The sequence below is a fragment of the Prionailurus viverrinus genome, chromosome A2 (assembly GCF_022837055.1).
Source record: "Prionailurus viverrinus isolate Anna chromosome A2, UM_Priviv_1.0, whole genome shotgun sequence".
Lineage (NCBI taxonomy): Eukaryota > Metazoa > Chordata > Mammalia > Carnivora > Felidae > Prionailurus > Prionailurus viverrinus.
In genome coordinates this window covers 25,154,243-25,178,649 of record NC_062562.1, presented here as the reverse complement: position 1 = coordinate 25,178,649, position 24,407 = coordinate 25,154,243, and the positions used below count along the sequence as shown (strand labels likewise).

General features: G+C 36.5%; 1 protein-coding gene and 1 pseudogene across 32 annotated transcripts in view; one reads left to right on the top strand and one right to left on the bottom strand.

The window, feature by feature from the left end:
- The window catches only part of SLMAP (sarcolemma associated protein), a 200,752-nt gene that overhangs the window by 93,362 nt on the left and 82,983 nt on the right, over positions 1–24,407 (bottom strand). The window lies entirely within an intron of this gene.
- LOC125161081 (pyruvate dehydrogenase E1 component subunit alpha, somatic form, mitochondrial-like) lies at positions 16,464–17,258 on the top strand (annotated as a pseudogene).

The following is a 24,407-nucleotide window of genomic DNA, read 5'->3' as shown; positions in this document are numbered from 1 at the left end:
TTATTTCTGTGGTCAGCCAGGGTGCTGACAGAAATTTCTTTAAATGCCAGGATCCAATCAGAAAAATGGGGTAGAGGTATTTTGTCTCTTTAAATTTCTTTGGAAGATGCCAGAGAAGTCACATTAGCCTATGGGGTTTGAAACAATGGTCAGTCTCTGTGCTGGTCCCTCAGCAATCAAAAGCAGCAGTCAAAACATAAAACCACAATTTTTGAAGGTCAAGCAAGTCACATCAGGAACCATGGGCTACCATACCCACAGCTGACTGTCACAGGGCTGAGGGATTGAAAATTGTAGTCACTGGGGGTGCCTGGGTGACTCAGTTGGTTGACTGTCCCACTTCGGCTCAGGTCATGATCTCATGGTCCATGAGTTTGGGCCCTGCGTCGGGCTCTGTGCTGACGGCTTGGAGCCTAGAGCCTACTTCGGATTCTGGGTCTCCCTCTCTCTCTCTGCCCCTCCCACACTCACACTCTGTCTCTGTCTCTCAATAATAAATAAACATTTTTTAAAAATTTTTTAAAGAAAAAAAAGAAAATGGTAGTCACTGTGTAAAACCCAAAATTCTCAGAAATTTACCAGCTTCTTTCTTCATTAAGCACGCCACTGGATGCTGCAAGTGTATGACTAAATTTCAAAACAATTGCTTCAGAGAGTTCATGCTAGCTTAATAGCTGTCTTGGTGAAGGAACCAATCTTTGGAGCTTCCTTCTCTGCCATTTTCCATGACATCATTCCCATTAGTTCTATTTCAACCTACAAATCTTTTCTTGGGCCAAATCAAACAAATCCCAACCTATAAAAATAGCTACCATCTATTGACTAATTGCTATATGCAGGTACTTCTGATCCTCACAACAATCCTACCAAGTAGATATTACCATTTCCATTTTATAGATTAAAAAACTGAGGCTCAGGTATATTAAGTAGATTGCCATGGTCTCACAGCTATCACAGATTTGACATTATTCCTTTAAAACCTCCACACTGTCTTCCTACTCTCCTACTTAGATACACACTCTCTGGTCTTTGAGTACAAACTTATGAAATCCGACTTTGTTTATGAAGTTTTCCTGAAGCAATCAGAATAGTAAGGGTCAATTTTAACTCTAACTCCACAATTAAAGCACATCATTTACTTGGCACCTGTCTTGGAGAAACTGCACATCTATAAAACCAAATGCAACCACCTCTACACTGAGAATAAGTTAACAGAGTATGAATTAAGTACCAAAATCCGGAGAGGCTGCTAAGAAGTATAGTTAGGAACAGTCAGTTGCTAAGGAGGCATTTACAAGTGAGGGTGGTGATCTGAATGAAAGGCAAGGCGAAGGAGGAGGTGGAAAAGGAACAGGTATTGCAATACATTTATGTATAATTAATGCCCAGCCCCAGAGGGTAACCAAAGCCAAAGGAAGAAGTGGGGAAATGCAAGAGAAAGTGAAGCTGTAAGAGAGGGTCTTGCACACTATACTAAGGAGTTGAGACTTCTTAAGAGAAACCACTACTAAAGGATTTGATGCAAATATTGTTTTAGGGAGATTATTCTAACAGCTCTGATAATCTAGCAGCTGTGTGTAGGATGATTTGCAGTGGGTGTAACTAGAAATAGGGAGACCCATGACTTATACATTTTTTGCCACCAATAATTTAGTTATTTCTTATAATACATCATGTCTGTTATATATGAATTTGTTTGTTTACATATTTATATATTTTTTGTTTCTATAACATTCTTGGCTTCCTGACTAGCAAAGAACCACATGTTTCAGAGGCTGAAATTTTTAAGCTGTGCCACTGGAGGGGGAAATACAAAGTTCCATTCATATGCTATAGGAAAACACACGGAAAAGTGGCAAAATGTTCTTCACCAAAATGAAATCTCACACATAAACTAGAATGACCTGTCCACCCAAAGATCTTGCAAATGTTATGAATTTGCCAAGATTTTTCCCATCTCCAAATGATATCCCAGACACACTCATTGTACAATAATTTCTTCTTATAGAGACGGCTCACAAAAGAGAAAGAAAACATATTTCTTCTATCTCTCTACATAGGAACAGAGATAAGATTATGAAGAACAGACACAGAGAAGGTGGGAAGGAGAAATTTTTAAAATTTAATGAGAACAATACAAAACATACAAAATTAAGCTACAATGAGCACATCCTTCTGAAATATGCAAATTGTGACAATCCTTCACTGAGAATTCAGGCAAAGTAAATTAGATTACTGAAGCTCAGCAAGATATAAAATAAATATATCATCAGAACATTAGTTCTGAGGTGAGGCTATTGAAAGCCTACACCAAATTCTAATTCGGAGATTAATAACCAATTTCCCACATCCTAAAACAGGTTGACAAGCAAATACTAATTATTTTCTCCTCTCATGGTGTGTTAATCACAGCAAGAGGCATTCAACTTTGACTTTGAGGCTCCTCTTTAGGTAATTGGTATTAAAGAACAGATACTGACCCCCAACTCAATTTTTTAGATGCCAAGAAATCTCTAATTACCTCAAAGAATGTCAAATATTTTATTTCAATATTCAAAATAGGTATTTATAAAAAGTATCATGTATTTTAGCATAGTAGAGATAGAACAAGGGGATATTGTGATATTAAAATGTTACCTTAAACCATCCTGAGATCAGCTGAAGCAACAAAGTAATTGCACTTCCACTCTGTATCTCTGATAGTTAAAAACCTCATCCATAGAATAATAGCCTCATTTTCCACAAAAGTAAATCACTGTGATCACATTTGTGGGAAATACTGAACAAGGTACTACATTTAAAGGATGTAGTCTTACATATTATTTAATAATGCATACAACAGGCTCAATCTAAGGACAGCTGATATTCATTTAGATAGTCACTAAGAGATGGGGGAGAGGGAGATACTAAAAAAAAAGTTTCCATTAAAGACTAGCAAAATTGGCAAAATATAGGAATCTAGATCTTACTTAGAAAAAAGAAAAAAAACTACCCACACATAAAACTTTATTTGGCAAACAAATTCAATGGAAATGTTAAAAGATACAAATAGTACATCTACTCCCAAAAGAACATTCATAGCTTTTCAAAGCTTAATAAGGTAATGAAAATAACCACAATGGTCTTTTCCATCCGTTAGGCACAACCACTCAAGCTGGCATATAATCTTACTTTTTTAAGACATTATTTTTATTTTTTTTTTAATTTTTTTTAACGTTTATTTATTTTTGAGACAGAGAGAGACAGAGCACGAACAGGGGAGGGGCAGAGAGAGAGGGAGACACAGGATTGGAAGCAGGCTCCAGGCTCTGAGCCATCAGCCCAGAGCCTGACGCGGGGCTCGAACTCACGGACCACTAGATCATGACCTGAGCTGAAGTCGGACGCTTAACCAACTGAGCCACCCAGGTGCCCCTTAAGACATTATTTTTAAGTAATAATCTCTACACCCAATGTGGGGCCCAAACTCACAACCCTAAATCAAGAGTCACATGCTCCACCAACTGAGCCAGCCAGGTGCCCAGGCATGTAATTTTAATTTTAAAACATCTTGGTCTTTACTCATGTCTCTTCATTTTTAGTGACAGTTAATTCTTCAAGAGATTTATCTCCTCAAGGTTTTGACAATTCACACATTTGCAACTGAGTGCTTTGGTTATTACGTGAATAAATAGAAATAAACAAAGCAACTTATGAAACAATCTTTTTGACTGAGATAGGAAATGATGTTGGAATTAAAGAAAATAAACCCCTCAAGACTGAGTATAACGCAGAGGCTCCCATTTGCTGCCACATGACTCAGATGTTCAAACGCCATCTACCCCCCAAAATCCCTCATGATATCCAAGCTCCTAAGGATGGGTAGGTAAGTAATACCCCCAGATAAGAGCTATTCTTTTTTTTATTTTCAACTGAAATTTATTATCAATTCTACCTCCACTTATGACTTAAACACAATGCCTAAAATATTTTTCCCTAGGAAACTTTTAGGACCAAAGTGAAGTTTCCTTTGAAAAGGATCATCAGTTTTCCTTCACTACCATGAAAGGTAACATGGCTTATATTCAGAATTAAGCTACATAGAAATTTCACCTACAGAGCAAAGCCAAACCAAGAAGAGTTCACTGTTCAGTAATGTCAAAAGCATACCACATAATACATAATAATCACAAGTTTTTGAGTGCCTACCATGCGCTTAAACTACTTTCTGTGCATTCTTTTACTTAATCTTCACACTAATCTTATAGAGATAGATGTTTTATTATCCCTATACTACAGATAAATGAGGACTAAAAATAGTTAAGTAACTTGCCAAAGGGCCTCCCAAGCTAGTAATTGTACAGAGATGAATGTATGAGTACATAGCTGAATGGCTGAGGTCAATGAGCGTAAGCATTTTAAACTCTTTGACCTCAACCATTCAGCTATGTACTTAGGTTTGTCTGGCAATTTCATAGCCACTATCTCTAATATTTCTCCCAATCACCCTGTGAAATAAGAATGATTTTGATCATATACATCAGCAAATTGAGGCTGACACACAAGCCAAGTGACCTATCTATACTCACAATGGAGAAAATAGAACAGCAGTCAGGTTTTATGATGCCAAATCATCATGAAAGATAAACTTAAAAAATCTCTTTCAAAAATGCGTTTGCTACCTACTGCCATCTACTTGAGGAATAATCCTAATAAATTTGTGTTTCCTAGTTTACGTACCCATGGCAGATTAAAAGAGAACAAATATTTGCTTATGCCAGGGACTTTGCTGGGCACTTTACACACATTACTTCATCTAAACTTCAGAATACTATTATATAAGCAGTTATCCCACATGATCAGACAGGATTAGGAGTTAAATCATATACCCAAAGATTACACAGAAAAGTAAGAACAGCAAACAAGATCTATTAGACTCTTCATCACTATGGCAAATTCCATGAAGATCAGGATCAGTGGCATCCCTTTTTGTCAGTGATATCCCTAGACATTAACAAAATGTCTGCTAAATAAACCAAAGAGTATTTTATTTTATTTTATTTCATTTCATTTTTGAGAGAGAGAGAGAGAGAGAGAGAGAGAGAGAGAGAGAGAGAGAGAATCTTAAACAGGCTCCATGCCCAACACAGAGCCCAACATGGGGCTCAATCTCAGACGGTGAGATCATGACTTGAGCTGAAATCAAGAGTTAGACATTTAACCAACTGAGCCATCCAGGCACCCCCCAAATAGGATTTTAAATAAATATTTCATTGAGTGTAACATTTATAACGCATCATTCCCCCACCATTTCCTGAACACCTCTGGTCAAGAATTCAACCATCAGCCTACTAATAATACAATAAATATGACTATGAGAAGCCACTTAGAGCAAATGCAAAACAGTAGTAATAATAAATACTATTAGTAATAAGTAATACCAATAACCCCATAAGACATCCATTATGTCACCAATTCCTATGAATTATGATTCCACCCTGCCTTTCCCTTCCCATTACCGTCCTTCTAACCCAGATCCATAATCGTTGTCAAGATGAGGACTATGATTCCATATTCTCCACCCTTCACACTGATGCTAAAGTTATTTCCTAAAAATGCAAACTTGATCACTTTGTCTCCCTTTATAAAAGGGCTTTTGTCCCTCTATTGTCTTCAAAAATCAAATCCAAGAGCTGTGATAACTTTAAAAATGACACCAATCACCCTAACCTGATTTACCATTTTTCCTAAAAACTATCATCCATCCCAGCCTTGCTTTACTAGCAATTCCCTACATAAGCCCCAGGCATCCATGTGTTTGGTTATGCTGTTCTTGGACCCTTGCTTCCACCCACCCACACTCTTTACTTGTTAAAAGCATTCTTTTCTTTCCGAAGCCTAGTTTAAACACTTTAACAAGTAAGATTTATTTCTCAGATAACATTTCTCACTAAGTAAACACCTAAATCAGAGACTCAAGGCTTTATTCTAAGTTAACTCCCAAACCTTGATGTCCAAAACATGCTTGGAACAGCACTATTATTCTATCTTTTCTAATCTATAACATTCATTGCCTCTTAGGAAGTTCCAATAGGCACAAGTCACAGATTATTTTTTTTAATGTAGAACAAAATATAAGTGATTCATACTCTACAATGGAAACTAAAAGTTTTGTTTTAACATAGGATAGGCCAAACTGTATTACATCCAAATAACAACATGCTATATAAAACAGAGTATACATTAAGGTTTGAATTCCAGCTCTATCACCTTCTAACTTACTGTGTGACCTTGAGTATTACTTAGTGTTACTTAACCTCTTTGAGCCACCCTTTAGTTATAAAGATACTTATAAATCGCTATTTATAAGTTGAGAATAATATCAGTACCTAGCTCAGAGTGTTTGTTGTAAAGGTTAAATTATGCCAAGCATGTAAAGTACTAAGCAAAATATTTGTACATACTAAACAAATGGCAGCATATATCTACATACATATACACACATATGTATGTAAAACATTGTCAACCAGCTAGATTAGTTCTGATACTTAAAGAATAATATACCACATTAAATTCTTTCAAGTTATAAATAATAAAAAAATGGAAGCTATTATTAAATCCATAGAATATGCATAAATATGTAATCACTGACTTTCTTCAAAGGAACTGATACAAGATTTTCCTTTATTGGTTAAAGTTCTTAAAAATAAAGTCCTCTGCTGATTAATTAAATAGTAAACAGCTGATAGAGATATAAATAGATCAGTAACAGCTGAACTCTAACACGGTGTTAAAAATAGCATGTCACCGCCCCCAATACACGTGAATATTACCATAAATAACCACAACCTGTGCACAGAACAAAAGCAGCTAAACCTTTGTCTCACAACACAACTAAAAACTTTTCATGAAAAATATAAAATACATATCACAATATGGACCAGGGATTCCCAAATCAAAGTTAAATCAAAAGGAAACTACTGCTCTCAAGTATACATAAATACACTTAGAAAGTATTACATAGATTAGCAATCTACAGTTCATTTAACATTATGAACCAACTTATGAATAAACTAAGCCATGAGATATTCAGTGATGTCATAATTCCATTTCTAAACAAGAGTCCTACTATACTCCTGGCCCTGAGTGACAGGTCTGGAAACCCAGTCAAGAGAATAATGCAAACAGAAGGCCATAACTCACTCAGTTCAAAACTCAAAATGCCACTTGGACACCCTTTAAACTATCAGGGCAGAGACAGAGTTTACTGCATTACACCCTCCTATACTATTTGAATTTTCTGTTTAAAGGGAAAGAGAGTGAAATGTATGTGAAGGAGTAAATAAGCATCTAATTCTGAAACTCTCAAGAGACCTAAAAGCTCAGGAAGATGGGCAATTAGCAAAGTGGTCAATATCAGTTTGACAAAAATTAAAAATAGTTTGATACCTGGTTCTGGCAAGAATGTGGAGAAATTGCACTCTCATATACTGGGGATGAGAATATAAAGTGCTACAACCTTTTTGGAAAATGATTCAGCAATACCTATGAAGCTTTTTTTTTTTTTTAATGGTTGTTTATTTTTGAGAGAGAGACAGGGGGACAAAGCATGTGCATGCGTGAGCAGGGGAGTGGGAGAGAAGTGGGGGGGGGGGGGTGGGTGGGGAGAGAATCCCAAGCAGGCTTCCTGCTGTCAATACAGAGCCTGACACAGGGCTCAATCTCACCAACCATGAAATCATGACCTGAGCTGAAATCAAGAGTCAGAGGCTTAACTGACTGAGCCACCCAGGCACCACAAAGATTTTTAATGCTTATACTCTTTGACTAATTCCACATCCAGAAATCTAACCTATAGAAACACTGAAATATTCACACACATGTGCAATGGCAAATGCATAAGCATGTTCACTAAGCAAGGCTAATAGAAGTTAAAAACTGGAGACAGATAATGCCAAACCAAACTACATACGTGCATCTGATGATATATCAGACATCACAATCACAATATCACAATCATAAAAAATAATGAAGTAGAGTTATTGGTACTGAAATTAAAATATATCAAGATATACAGTAGTCCCTTTTCACAGAAAGAATGATATATATGCTAATATACCATTAGAAAACGAAAATCTGAAAGAATGTATACAAAATGTTCACCGTGCTTATCTCCACCAAAAAATATCTTAAATTGGGGTGCCTGGGTGGCTCGGTTGGTTAAGCAACCAACTCTTGATTTAGGCTCAGGTCATGATCTCATGGACGTGGGATGGGGCCGTGCACATTGGGCTCTGTGCTGACAAGTGTGGAGCCTACTTGGGTCTGTCTCTCTCTCTGTCTCTCTCCGTCTCTCTCCCTGCTCACACTAGCATGCTCTCTCTCAAAAGTAAACATTTTTTAAAAAAAAAGAAATCTTAAATACTTTAAAATTAAAAGAGAATATTTTATTCAATAAGCTTAGCAAATTTTCAATTCCACATTCTGGTCATTTAGAGGAAGAGAGCAAGGGGCACCTGGACGGCTCAATTGGTTAAGGTCCGACTTCGGCTCAGGTCATGATCTCATGGTTCGTGGGTTCGAGCCCCACATTGGGCTCTGCCTCTCCCCTTTCTCTGCCTCTCCCCTGCTCGCACTGTCTCTCTCTCTCTCTCTCAAAATAAGTAAATATTTTTTTAAAAATTTAGAGGAAGAGAGCTAAAGGAAGATAAAAAGCAAAAAAAGCAAAAGGGGCACCTGGGTGGCTCAGTCGGTTAAGCGGCCGACTTCAGCTCAGGTCATGATCTCGCGATCCGTGAGTTCAAGCCCCGTGTCGGGCTCTGTGCTGACAGCTCAGAGCCTGGAGCCTGTTTCAGATTCTGTGTCTCCCTCTCTCTGGCCCTCCCCCGTTCATGCTCTGTCTCTCTCTGTCTCAAAAATAAATAAATGTTAAAAAAAAAAAATTAAAAAAAAAGAGACAAAAAAAGAAAAAAAAGCAAAAGAGGGATACACACTCAACTGCATGACATACAAAAGCAGAATCTGCTAGGAAAAAAAGAGGTAAACATCAAGGGAAATCAAAGAGGAAAGAAGTCCAATAAATTCAAAAGGGCTAGTCATCATCTTGCACATGTGAACAACAGACTTCAGATGTAAAATCACTGACTTTTGAACTGTACTTAAGAGTTTTCACAGCTCACTTCCTTTTTGTTCTTTCAGATTACAAGATTCAATTCTGAACGGAATAGCTTCAACAACCCACCAGAATTCTTTACCTGAGGTAATTCAAACTAAGAGATTTGGTATAACTACGGTCTTCAGGATTCTTGCCCTTAAAACAGTTGTAAAACTGAAAAAGCATAAGATTAACCTTTACACAACACAGCACACACAGGAAATGTAATTTATACAACACAAGATTTCCTGACAGATTGGATGTATGAATCTGTATGAATCAACATGAAAGAAAGGAGTCAAGAACAATACCAAAGTTTTTAACCTAAGCAATTTAGAAGGATGTAGTTGCGTCTGTGTGAGCTGGGAGGGTTAAAGGAGGTAAGGTTTTGTTTTTGTTTTTTTTTTTAATCTTTTATTGAGGTTGAGGGAGGGGTTAGCAGTTTGGCTTTGGACATATTAAATTTGAGGGAGCTGTTAGACATCATGTGGAAATGTCAAAAAAGCAGTTGGATAAGAACTCAGAGTTCAGGAAAGAAGTCTGGGCTTGACATAAAAATTTGGTTGTCACCAACCACATACAAAGAATGTGAAGTCAAGAGATGGGATGAAATCACCAAGACAGCAAGTACAGACAGACAGGAAGACCAAGGACAGAGCCTTGGAGCAGTCCAAAATTTACAGGTCAGGGAGAAAAAGACCAAGCAAAAGAAATTTAAAATGTGACCAGTGAAGTATGAGAAGAACCAAGGGAAAGTGATATGTCCCAAAAGTTACGGGAATGATGTTTTCCAAGAATATGGGAGAAATCAACTACGTCAAATGATGCTGAAAAATCAAGTAAGATAAAAAACAAAAATTGACCACTGGAAAAGCAACTTGGAAGCCACTGATGGCCTTGACAAGAACTGTATAGATATAGCAGCAAATGAAAGCTTGACTGGAATGATTCAAGAGAAAATGAATGAAGAGGAATGAGAAACCACACCTATAGACAAATCTTTTAAGAAGTTTTGCTCTAAAGGGAAGCAAAGAAATGTGCATGCACAGCCAAGAAAACCAACCTACTGAATGAGAGAAAACACCTGCAAATCATTAATCTATTAAGGGGTAAATATCCAAAATACATAAAGAACTCATCCAACACAAGACAAAAACAAAAACAAAAAACCAATCTGATTTAAAAATGGGCGGAGGATCACAATAGACACTTTTCCAAAGAAGACATACAGATGTCTAACAGGTACATGAGAAAATGTTCAACATCATTAATCATGAAGGAAATATAAATCAAAACCACAATGAGATATCACCTCACACCTGGTGGAATGACTATTACCAAATAGATAAGAAATAACAAGTGTTGGCAACGATGTCAAGTAAACAGACTCTTTGTACACTGTTGGTGGGAATGTGAATGGGTTCAGCCACTACATAAAATGGTACGGAGGTTAAAAAAAATACAACTATCATAAGATCTAGCAATTCCACTTCTGAGTATTTACCTGAGGATAATGAAAACATTAACTCCAGAAGATATATGCACCCTCATGTTTACTGCAGCATTATTTACAATAGCCAAGGTATGGAGACAACCTAAGTGTTCACTGATGGATGAATGAATACACACACACACACACACACACACACACACACACCATGGAATATTATTTAGCCATTAAAAAAATGAAATCTTGCCATTTGTGACAACATAGATTGACCTTGAGGGCATTATGCTAACTGAAATTGAGAGAGAGAAAGACAAATACTGTATGATTTCACTTACATGTGGGATCTAAAAATAAACAAAAAAACAAGCTCATAAATACAGAGAACAGACTGGTAGTTGCTAAAGGCAGGGGGTGAGGGTAAGAAGAAATGGGTGAAGGGTGTCAAAAGGTACAAAATTCTAGTTATAGTACAGGGATGTAATGTATAGCATGGTGACTATAGTTTATATTACTGTACTGCATATATGAAAGTTGCTATAAGAGTAGACCTTAAAAGTTCTCAACAGAAGAAAAAAATTCTGTAACTATGTATGGTGATGGATGTTAACTAGACTTATGATGATCATCTTACAATATATACAAATAGTGGATCATTATGTTGTATACCTGAAACTCATATAATGTTGTATACCAACATTATATATCAAACTCATATAATGTTGTATATCAATTATACCTCAATAAAAAAATTTCTATCAAAAAAGATGAGCAATAGCTGGAAGGGAAAGTGAAGTCAAGATAGTTTTTTTATTTTTTTTTAATTATTTTTTTCAACGTTTATTTATTTTTGGGACAGAGAGAGACAGAGCATGAACGGGGGAGGGGCAGAGAGAGAGGGAGACACAGAATCGGAAACAGGCTCCAGGCTCTGAGCCATCAGCCCAGAGCCTGACGCGGGGCTCGAACTCGCAGACCGCGAGATCGTGACCTGGCTGAAGTCGGACGCTTAACCGACTGCGCCACCCAGGCGCCCCAAGATAGTTTTTTTAAAAGAAAAAACATTTTTTATATACGAATAAGAATAATCCAGTAGAGAAGGAGGGTACTTCTTAGAAGGGCACCCTGAAGATTCAAAAATGACTTCTTAAAGGAACTGTCTATGCTGAATCATGAAGGCTGAGTAAGAGTCAAGATGAGTGGAGAAGGGATTTAAACAGAATGAGCAAACAGAGGTAAGAAACAACATGGGGGGCGGCAGTAGGGGGAGACTGAGGAGAAGGTCTGGCATGTGAAGTATAGCACTGAGGCTCAAGAAGAAAGAAGTCACCAAGCCTTTTAAGACATATCAAGCAGTACAACCTTTATCATATAGATGACAGGACAGTTGCCACTACAGGGTTTAGGCAGGAAAGTACTGAGATCAAACTGACATTGTTTGAGGCGTACTAGATTGAAGGCAGAAAGACCAGTTATGAGGGTACTAAAATGAAGAAATAATAAGATTCTAAACTAGGATCTTAGTTAGTAGTGAAAGGGGTTTAGTGATTGATCCTATGTGTTCAGTGTTGAAGAAAGCAGTTTCCAGTGTGGGCTACTGGATGATAATGCCATTATCTATATTTGGAAATATTGGAGGGGGGTGGTGAGTGAATGATTCATTTCAGTTTGGAGTATATTGCTTTTGGAGTCTCTATAGGACATCCAAGTGAGTAAATGTCAGCAGGCAGAGGACAGAAAACTTGGAACTTAGGGCTCAAGATATCTGAAAGGTATCAGCATTTGAGTGGTTACTAATATTGTGATGTATGAAATGATCCAAAAGTAACAATCACAGGGAAAACAATGACTGAACTTTTAGAAACACTAGCATTTAAGGAGAAATTAATGGAGAAAATGCTTGAAGGAACACCAGATAGGATAGTCAGGTATATGAAAATCAGGAAAAGAAACATCCAAGATGCCAGGGAAATGGCCAAGGGCTAACAATACCTCTCCCAGTGTAAAAAAGAGACACCGTAAGTGATCTGAATAAGCTGACAGAAATCAGAGCTCAAGATAAGTCAAGTCACCTAACTGACTGGGCTTTCCGATTCTGTTGCATTAATTAATCAAAAACTAATAGGACCTACAGTGCCATCCCTTCCTGAGATCCTTAAGTAGTTAAGCCAATTTGAGTAGAAATACCTAAAGGGACCAGATACAGTTACACTACTACCTATAGGAAAAGATTAGTTACAGTTTTAGTAGAAGAGTATTTATGGTTGCTCTATGTAAAGGAAATTGATAATATAATTCTTAATAAACCAAAAGTTGCTGGCAAGCATAATAAAATGAATAAGAATTTTTTTGCCTTTTATCATTCCTAACTTCTTGTTACACATTACCTATGACTTCACATAAGCTCAACTAACAATTAAAATCTTACAGCCTTGTATAACAAGTATGATAATGTAAAAATCCGTAATGTTAGTAATTAGGGGGAAATATCAATCCAATAAAAATTTATCAGAAACGGAAAGAATTTCTGAAGTTAGAAGAAAAAAGGTAACTTGAAAGGCGCAGGGGGAAAATAAATAAAGCAAGGATCAAGTTCCATTTCTTGATTCAATGAATGTTCTACTTTATCACTTTTTGGCAGACAATTTGTCAAACTAAAAAATCACTTACTGTTGGATGACTGTACTGTAAGTGTACTAACTGGGAGTGACACAAGTGTTTGGTCCCACCCATACAGAAGAACTCCACAAAGAACTTTAAAAAAAAAAATCAATAGGAAGCATATTTTCCTGTGAGTGTCTAAAGCAAATTTACTGATATAAATTGTAGACAGAATATGACAGAATTATTTATTCCAAATGAGAAAGTTAATAGCATTTTCGTGGAGTGGGATGGGTAACTCCTAAGGTGTGAGTCATTGGATTAAATAACAACTGGATCCAGGATTTAGCCAAAGCTGTAAAAGCAGGATTCAGGCTACAGAAGAACAAACATGTGTTCTCTGGCTGGAAAGAAAAAAAGCTGCGTTGAGTTAGTGCCTCCAGAGTTTGAATGAGTCACAGAGACAGAGTGGAGAAGATAGCACAACCAGACTCACCTTCAGCACATGGGGAAAATCTGTACTGTTTTCTTATCTTCTGATGTATTCCCTCCCTTAATAATTTACTATTAAAAATTTTTAAATTACATTCAAGAAAGCTAAAATAAAAGTTACTTCCAAATCTACTATTCCAAGGATCTGGATAGGCTTTGCCACATTGCTTTGTACATGAACTAGATCAACATACAAAGCAACATCACTAACACAATCTTTCTATCCAGCGTTATCAATTTTGCTAATTTAATATAAGCAACTTGTTAAATATTTATTTCTGTGATCACTAGCAAGAAGGAATGTTTACTTGCTGTATACATTGATCTTGAATGAACTGACTGCTTATATCTTTGGCCTGTTTATCTACAAAAGTCTTGATGGCCTTCTTTTATGTTAAGAAGGACATTTTATGTGTTACATATTTTCACTTTTCTGTCAAAATAAATGCAAATGAAGTCCCATTTCCATTTTTCTCATTTTTCATGGAACCAAAGTTTTCAATGTTTTTTTAGATAGCCATTAATTTTAATTGCCTTCACTTGGTTTTAGGTTCTGGTAGTTGCTCATCTACCAATAAATCCTGAAGTGGTTTCCATTATTAGTCATACTACATGTGTTAGAACTTTTCACTTGCCTACTCTAATCATTCCACGTTAACTATTACATCATAGAACTGTGTTCCTTCTCAAATCTAGTGCTATCATCTATTCTTTTAAAGAAACATTTTTGTGACTAAGTAATGATAAGAAATTTAATGGGTTTCAAGCAACTGTACTCCCAGGTATCTACCCAAGAGAAATCAAAGACAAAAAGAAATGTACACAAATGTTCCTAGCAGCAATAGTTCCTTGTTTATAATAACCAAAAGTTGGAAACAAACCAAATGTTTATCAATTACTGAACAAATAAGATATATCGGCAATAAAAGAGCGTCTGGGTTGCTCAGTTGGTTAAGTGTCTGATTCTTGATTTCGGCTCAGGTTAGGATCTCACAGTTCTTGAGTTGGAGTGTCACACCTGGCTAGGGATTCTCAGTCTCTCTCTCTCTCTCTCTCTCTCTCTCTCTCTCTCTCTCTCTCTCTCTCTGCCCCTCCCTCACTCACTTGAGCATGCACCCTCCTTTTCTCAAAAATAAACATTTTTTAAATAAATAAAAATGAACTATGATGTATTTTACAAGATAGATGAACCTCAAAAACAATGCTGAGCAAAAGAAGCCATTCACAAAGGAATATGATTTTGTTTATTTGTTATTTCTAGAATATGCGAATTTACAGAGACAGAAAGCTGATCCGTGGTTGCCTAAAGCTGGGTGTGGGATAAAGGACTGAATGCAAATGGGCAAAAGGAAACTTTTTGGGTGATGAGAATATTTTACAGCTGGATTATGGTGATGGTAACAAACTACAGATGTACTAAAAATCATTCACTTCAAGTAAACACAACTGACATGTACAATAGGGATATTTTATGGAGTGTAAATTATATATTAATAAGACCATTTTTGAAAAGCCACTGAACAGGGGCGCCTGGGTGGCGCAGTCGGTTAAGCGTCTGACTTCAGCCAGGTCACGATCTTGCGGTCCGCGAGTTCGAGCCCCGCGTCGGGCTCTGGGCTGATGGCTCGGAGCCTGGAGCCTGTTTCCGATTCTGTGTCTCCCTCTCTCTCTGCCCCTCCCCCGTTCATGCTCTGTCTCTCTCTGTCCCAAAAATAAATAAACGTTGAAAAAAAATTAAAAAAAAAAAAAAAAAAAGCCACTGAACAGAGGAAGGATAAGAAGAATAAATAGAGGGATGCCTGAGCGGCTCAGTTGGTTAAGTGTCTGACTTCGGCTCAGGTCATGATCTCATGCTTCCTGAGTTTGAGCCCAGCATCAAGCCAGAGCCTGGAGCCTGCTTCAGATTGTGTCGCCCTCTCTCTCTGCCCCTCCCCAACTCGCTCTCACACGCACGCACTCTCTCTCAAAAAAAAAAAAAAAATTTTTTTAAATCTAAAAAAAAAAAGAATAAATATACACACACCCATATTGACCTTGAAATATAAAAATTTAAGGAGTTCAATTTGTCAATAATAAAAGTAGCAGGAAGTATTTTAAATAACAAATATTTCGTGCTTCCAAGACTGACATAAAAGAAACATTTTCACAAGCTGATCATGGGAGAATAAACTGTCTGGAAAGCAGTTTACCAAGGTATACCAAGGGAGCTTTTAAAATGTGACTTTTGATTCACTTCTGAAAATTCAGCCTAAAGAAGTAATAAAACAAAAATGTGAATAAAGATAGATCTATGTATAAAGATATTCAGCAACGCAAAATTTATAATAGTTTCCAAGCAATGGTAACTATAACAATGGAAGGATGGTTAAGAAAATTACAGCCCATTCATGAATATCATACAGTCTTATAAAATGTTTGTGGGCCTATGGCCCAGTGTAGAGAATGACATCATCACCACCACTGCAGCTATTACCAGGGCCTGCACTCAAGAGGAAGATGCTCTAAGAAAAAGATACCCACCATTTCCTGACTATCACAGCTAGGAGAGTGCTTGCTAGAGACATATCCTGTAACTTTGCAAATGATGCTACATTTGAAATTAAGAAATGTGACCTTCATGGATTAGAAGAGGGCCCTCCTATCATAACAGTGCTCATCAGGGAAGAGGGACTCAAATAGCAGAGAATGATCAGACTCTTCACCAAGAGCATTAACAGAATATTATTCGTGGTTTTTATCGCTCATGAAGTGTCAAGAAGGTTGTGCGGAACTTGAGATTGGATAAATATCATGGATCATCTCATCTCAACCTACTGGGCTTTTGCTTTATTTGTGGCCCTTCTGTCCCAGAAATTTGTAGAGTTTACAGAACAAAGAGAAGCCTGTACTAAAGACAAAGAAGGATCAATGCACATGTATGCCAAGAACTGCTAGCTACTGGGGCAATGACATTGTCAGAGCTCAGCTCCCCCTGGGAGCCGGTATGGGTCTGGCCTGTAAATACAATGGAAAAGATGAGTTCTGCTTGACTTTATATTCGAAAATTACAATATGACAGTTTTGTGGAAATCAACCTTTATTTTCATCTGTGGGAATAACTGCTGTGGAATGGGAGCATCTGCTGAGGGAGCAACAGCCAGCACTGATTACTACAAGAGAGAAAATTTTATTCCTGGGCTAAGAGCAGATGGAATGTATGTTCTATGTGTCCAGGAAGCAACAAAGATCGTAGCTGCCTATCATAGATCTGTGAAGGGGGTCATGCTGATGTAGCTGCAGACTCACCAACATCCAGGACACAGTATGAGTGACCCTAGAGTCAGTTATCATACACAAGAAGAAATACAAGAAGAGTGACCTTATTATGCTTCTCAAAGATAGAAGAGTAGACAGCAATATAGCCAATGTTGAAGAATTAAAGGACATTGATGTTGAAGTGAAGAAACAAATTGAGAATATGGTCCAGTTTGTAGCAGTTGATTATGAACTAACTTTAGAAGAATTAAGCCATCAATCTACACCAACAATCCACCTTTTAAAGTTTATGGTGTGAATCAGTGAATCAAGTTTAAGTGGGTCATTTAAAGGAAGACTGTAAATTCATCATTATGTCTTCAATGAAACATTCATAGTCAACTTTAAGAGATTTTGTGGTCTCAACTTTAAAAGGGCTAAAACCCATAAAACAAACAAAGCTTTGTGAATGTGTTTATGCTATGCTATAAAATTAGGTTTAAAATTTTGGGGAAAAAAATGTAATGGGTTCCAAAGGTTGAGTGATGCAGTGGAAAGCACAATGTCTTCCCTACATCCCACAGTTTCCTAATTTCCCTCCACAGAAGCAGACATGTTACCAGTCTCTTCTATATTAAGAAATGATTTTTTTTAACTGAAACAAACCAACGAATGTTTAAAACTCTAGCTCAAAATGTTTAAAGGAAAAACTCACAAATTCTTACATTCAGAAAAACATGGAGGAAGAAATATAAACACTATGTAATTAACATGACCCAAGTAGCAGATGATACAAAGGTATACATTTGGGAGTTAGGAGGCATTGCGTCAAATCTCTGGGAAGATAGAACAGGAGACTTGACATGTAGGGTAGGACCTCTCTCATATCTGTACTTAGACAAATAACTCATCCTAAAATAAAATCCAATCCTTAAGGCAAGAAGAATTCTTCCCTCGTCTGTCAGTGAGTCACAAAGCTGTCTTGAGCTGATTTTGTCTATCAAATCAGAAGACACAGCACTTTTCTCCTGTCATGGGAATTACATAAATATGTTTTATAAACAAAAGTTATTATAATAAGAGGAATCCTCTAATATGTTTTTAAGTAACAAACTATATTCCATAACTGTGGAGTCAAACTCCTGCCTTTTGCTTCCTGACAATGTTACTCAACTAATTTGTTCTCCAACACAGAAATAATGACCCCTATAGTGGGCTATCTACTGCAGCTATAACCCTGCAGAGAAGGGGAGAGCTTCTAAAGATCTAAGAATAAATGTATTGAAATACAACTTTCATTCTTATCCCTCGCAGGGAAAAAAATAAATAATCATCTTCATTATGACTGCCACCATAAACTGAGGTACCATACAGTGACTTGCTTACAGATGAAAATTTCCAAAGGGATGGAATAGCTGAGTCACTTTAATTAAGTATGTCATATATAGTCAGTGAAAGAAAATGATATAATATTATGAAAGTCATCTATTTCTGTAGTCTGTTAGGAGTTCCAAAATGAATTAACATGGTTGCTGACTCGGAAAGTGATTTTCACATACTCAGATTTCTCTCTTAAAGCATTTGGATACATTCTTTTTCTGGGATTAAGTTAAGTAACATCTATGCACCAACTGAGTCATTACTGTAGGTCATGCTCTACCAACAGTTTAGTTGTTTACCTTACAAAGTTAGCTTTTACTAGAATGGACTAATTGAGCTGTAACATTCTCTTGGGCTTTATGCTGGTTCCTAAATTTAAAATTGAAACATCAGTTGAAGAAAACTAGGTACAACCTAACAGCCTATGTAATTTAACTACAAATATATTAAGCTACATGCATTAGTTTCAGAACAAAAAGAATTGGAAAAAAAAAAAAAACTCTATAAAATCAAATGAGATTTTTACTGCTGAAAAAGTCTACAAAATACCCTCAACAGTAAGATAATTTAGGCCCCAGGGGCGCCTGGGTGGCACAGTCGGTTAAGCGTCCGACTTCAGTCAGGTCACGATCTCGCGGTCCGTGAGTTCGAGCCCCGCGTCAGGCTCTGGGCTGATGGCTCGGAGCCTGGAGCCTGTTTCCGATTTTGTGTCTCCCTCTCTCTCTGCCCCTCCCCCGTTCATGCTCTGTCTCTCTCTGTCCCAAAATAAATAAAAAACGTTGAAAAAAAAATTTTTTTTAAAAAGATAATTTAGGCCCCAAAGAAGCTGCCTATACTAAACATAAGACATAATAGTAAAGCTGGGGTAGGGAAACGGGGACTTCAAAATACCTAAATAAAAAATGAGCTAAATTTCAAATGACAAATTTAAGAATTGCTCACTTGACTAACAATATTATTGGAAATAAATGACTGCATTAGAAAGAATCTTATATACCAGTAAAAATAGGTAACATTGATTGAATCCTTCCTATGTGCCAGATTCTATATTAAGTCCTTTACATGTATTATTAACTCATTTGATTCTCACACCCCTCCTATGAGGTATTATTACTATCCCCACATTATAAACAAGTAATATGAGGCACAGAGAGGTTAAATTACTTGCCAGAAGTCACCAAGTGAATAGAAGAAGAACCAGGGCATGAACCCACACAGTGATCTCTTAAACTGCAGTCCCTAACTCCCCCCTCTAACCTCCCAACTCTTAACCAGTCTACACACTGTCTTTTTAATTTTAGTTCAATTTCCCATTTCACAGATGAGGAAACTCTGTCCCCCAAGGTAGACAGAAAATTCATTCAAGGCTGAAAAATATTTTTTTAAGTAATCTGCCAGCCCAAAGTGGGGCCTGAACTCACGACCCCAAGATCAAGAGTTGCATGCTCTACTGAGCTAGCCAGGCATCCCGAGGCTTGAGACTATTTAATAACAATACTAGTACTAGGACTCAGGTTTCCTATTTACATTCTGCTTTCCTATTTCACATTGGGCTTTTCCTATTTTCCTGTCATTTTTCCTATTTTACAGTGAGCTTTCCCCATATTTTGTCTTTTAAAAAAAAATAATTTGGGGGCACCTGGGTGGCCCAGTCAGTTGAGCGTCTGATTCTTGATTTTGGCTCAGGTCATGATCCCAGGGTTGTAGGACCAAGCTCCATGTTGGGCTCTGCGCTCAGTGTAGGGCCTGCCTGGGATTCTCTTTCTCTTTCCGCCTGTCCCTCTCCCCTGCTTGTGTGCTCTCTCTCTCTAAAATAATAAAAATAAACAAATAAATAAAATGATTTGTTTTTCTGTGTATACTTACTGTTGAAGTCAGGAGAGTACAATAAAGTACAGAAGAAAATTAAAATCATTCCTCCCGGCTTCCAAGAATAACCCATGTCAACATTTTAACATACTTCTTTATATGCAATGTAAGACCAACACTCTGCTTCCCTACCCCATATTTTCAAAGAAGTTTAGAGACATAATTTATATATAGTTGTATATTTACTTGACTTTTTCATTTACGTCATTATTTTTCATGGTATTAAATATTTTTGAAAATATGACTAGCAAATGACATTTCATAAATTTCATTAATTTAGACTATATATGGTAAATTCTTGCAATTACTCTGTGATGAAACTGTTATACCTACATCTTTTTGCAACATCGCTGATAATGTTCTAGATTAGGTCCCTAGAAATGACATTACTAAAATTAAAGGGTATGACAATATCTAACAATTATGGGGTTAACACTATTGCCAAATTACTCTAAGCACTTCACAGATATTTGCTTGTTTAATCCTTGCAACAGAGAGAGCAAGGGACCCCATAAGAGAGGGAATGAATGCCTAGAGAATAAGTGACTTGCCCAAGATCATACAGCTAAAAAGTGACAACCAGGATTGTCTACCTCACACCCAGGTAGTGAGGCTCCAGGATCCATGCTCTTAATCACTATGCTGGCCTATTTTACTTACACACCTTTTCAATGTGATGTGAAGTCTCCTAGAAGTTTACTACGAATGTACAAATATCCTCTCAGGAACCTGTAGTTTTAGTAAGCATCCCAGGAGATTCTAAAATTTGAAAGCCACTATCCTGATCTAAAAATTTTAAAAGAGAACATTTAACGGCACCTGGGTGGCTCAGTCAGTTGAGCTTTCAACGCTTGATTTCAGCTCATGTCATGATGTCATGGCTGTGAGATCAAGCCTGCACTGGGATCTGCACTATCAGTGTTTGGGATCCTCTCTCTCTGCCCCTCCCCTGAATGTTCTCTCTCTCTCTCTCTCTCTCTCTCTCTCTCTCTCTCTCTCTCTCTCTCAAAATAAACATTAAATAAATAAATAAATAAGAACATTTAACAAAGCCTTCTCACAAAACCTCTGATAGTTACATTGATGTTTGAAAATGGATGAAAGAACCAAGAGAGTACTCAAAAATGATTAAAATAAATCTTTATGACCTTGGATTAGGCAATAGCATCTGAGATACGACCTAAAAAGCACAAGTGACCATATAAATGAAGAATTTTAAGATCATTAAAAATTACTTGAAAAATAAAAGGTAAGCTGAACTTCATCAAAATTAAAAACTTCTCTGCTATAAAAGACACCATGAGGACAAATACTATGTTATTCCACTTACATGAGGCACTTAGAATAGGCAAATTCATAGAGCCACACAGTAAAAATAGAGGAGTTATCAGGGACTGGGGTAGAAGAAGAAGGACAGTTATTGTTTAATGAGTACAGAGTTTCTGTCTGGGGTGATGGAAAAGTTCTGAAAATGAATAAAGGTGATAGTTTCACAGCACTGTGAATGTATTTAATACCAGTGAATTGTACCCTTAAAATACTAAAAAATAGTAAATTTTATGTTATGTATGTTTTACTGTAATAACAAAAAAGGCACCATCAAAACAACCTATAGAATGGAAAAAAAATTTTTGAAATCACTCAGCTGATAAGGGAATTATATCCAGAATATACAACTCAACAATAAAAAGATAAATAACCTAATTTTTAAGTGGGAAAAGGACATGAACATTTCTCCAGAAAAAAAAAAAAAACATACAAATAGCCAGTAAGTACATGAAAAGATGCTCACAACATTATTAATTAGGGAAATGCAAAACAAAAATCAAAGTGAGGTATCACTTCATACTAGCTGGCTACAATAAAAAAGACAATAACAAGTGTTGACCAGGAAGTAGAGAAATCGAACCTTCATACACTGCTGGTAGAAATGTTAAATAGTATAGCCACTTTGGAAAACAGTTTGGTGGTTTCTTTAGACATTAAATATGGAGTTATGATATGACCCAGCAATTCTATTCCTAGGTATATAACCAAGAGAGCTGAAAACATATGTCCACAAAAAAACTTGTACATGTATGTTCACAGCAGTATTACTCATAATAGCCAAAAAGTAGAAACAACCCAAACATCCATCAACTGAGTATGTAGTAAAAGTGATAAATGAAATATGGTATATCCCTACAATGGAATATTACTTGGCAATAAAAGGTATAAAGTACAGATACATGCTACAACATGGATGAACCTTGAAAACACCAGAGTGAATGAAAGAAGCCAGACACAAAACTCCACATGTTATATGATTCCATTTATATGAAGTAACTCCTGGATAGGCAAATGTATAGAGGCAGAAAGTAGATTAATGGTTGCCAGAGGCTTGAAGAGGAGGAAATGAAGAGTGATTGTTAAATGGGTACAGTTTCTTTGGGGAGCAATAAAAATGTTCTGGAAATAAATAGTGGTAATAGTTGTAAATTTTGTGAGCATACTAAAAACCACTAAAGTGTAAACTTTAAAAAGTTAAAAAATAAACTAAAAATACATTTAAGAAATTCATGATAAGTACATAAATTTTGAAATAAAGCTCTTAGAAGTAGTAATTTAAGATTGTAAATATGTGAATTTTGAGAGAATTAGGGAGGACACTCGACAGGATAAAGTCTGCACAGACAATGGAAATAAAGATAGAAATGTCAAAACTGTCGAAAAGTTAAGAACTAGAAAAGTACAATGTCAGGCAAACAAAAGTTTTAAAAGTCACATTGAGGAAGACAGAAAAGTGAGTTTCAGAGTAGAGAAGAAACAAAAGAAAGAACCACCAAAACAAAATCATTCAATGTCTAATATAACATTAGACATTAAATAACTGTCTAAGCAGTTCCTTGATGACCTTGAAAAATACTTTAAGTTTACCTGTTAGTAAAGAAGAGGCCAAGATACATATATGATCTAAATTTATAAAATTAAAGGAGATATGTACAAATTTCACCAAATGTAGAGCACTAGTAATTCAGAACAAAACTCAAATTTAACCAGAATACTTTGGGGCCATATGATAGCATTTGCTTTTACACAGCAAACTTATAGGACAAGAGGAACTGAATTATGTTGGATTACCTGTCAACAAATCAGAAACATTCCAATTTGTCCTAAATAGGCTGAGGTAATAATGAAAGATGGATGATGGTACATGCGGGCTAGAATGTTAGCTTCGTAGAGTCAGGGACTTTGTTTTGGTTAGAACAGTGTGGGGAACATAGGAAGTGCTCAGTGATGGCTAAATCAATCAACAGGATTTTGAAATCTGTAGAATACTGTGTTTAAGTTTTGGGAATTCACATGTAGATTAAGGAATTCTACACATCTAGAAACGGAATTGTAATGTATGAAAAGCCAGAGATATAGGACTAGACTTTCAGAGGATGAAAAGAATTTCTCTTTAAATACCACACTGACTAGAGGTAGATAAGTCTATATAACTTGCTTGTGTTGTTAAATACTTAAACATATTCATAAATCTCCTCTATTTTTTACATTGTCAGTATAACAGAAAATATAATGGCTCCATAAACTTCTAAAAAATTAACTATTTAATGGTAAAAATAATTATATACACATAGAATTCATCATAGACAAATAAAAGGAATACATAATACAGAAAATAAAATCTAGGGGCGCCTGGGTGGCGCAGTCGGTTAAGCGTCCGACTTCAGCCAGGTCACGATCTCGCGGTCCGTGAGTTCGAGCCCCGCGTCAGGCTCTGGGCTGATGGCTCAGAGCCTGGAGCCTGTTTCCAATTCTGTGTCTCCCTCTCTCTCTGCCCCTCCCCCGTTCATGCTCTGTCTCTCTCTGTCCCAAAAATAAATAAACGTTGAAAAAAAAAAAAAAAAAGAAAAGAAAATCTAAAGACAAAGATACAATTTAAGTAAAATATAATAGACAAAATCAGTATCTACAAGATCTAAGAAGAAAACATAAAACCATGTTAAAACCTAGACAGTACTAACTCTAGAACAATGAGCACAGAAGACAAAGTTCCCCACCTTGAAAGAATTCAAGATAACGGAAAAGAAAAAAACTATAATGACAATCCCATAACAGAGATGAGAACAATTTCTAACAATGACCAATTTGGCTAAAGACATCCTACTGTAAAGCATTAGTATTTCATAAAAAGTTTCTATGCCTGTCATATAAATACTAAAATCAATACCAATAAAAGGTATTTACATAAAAATATCACTAACA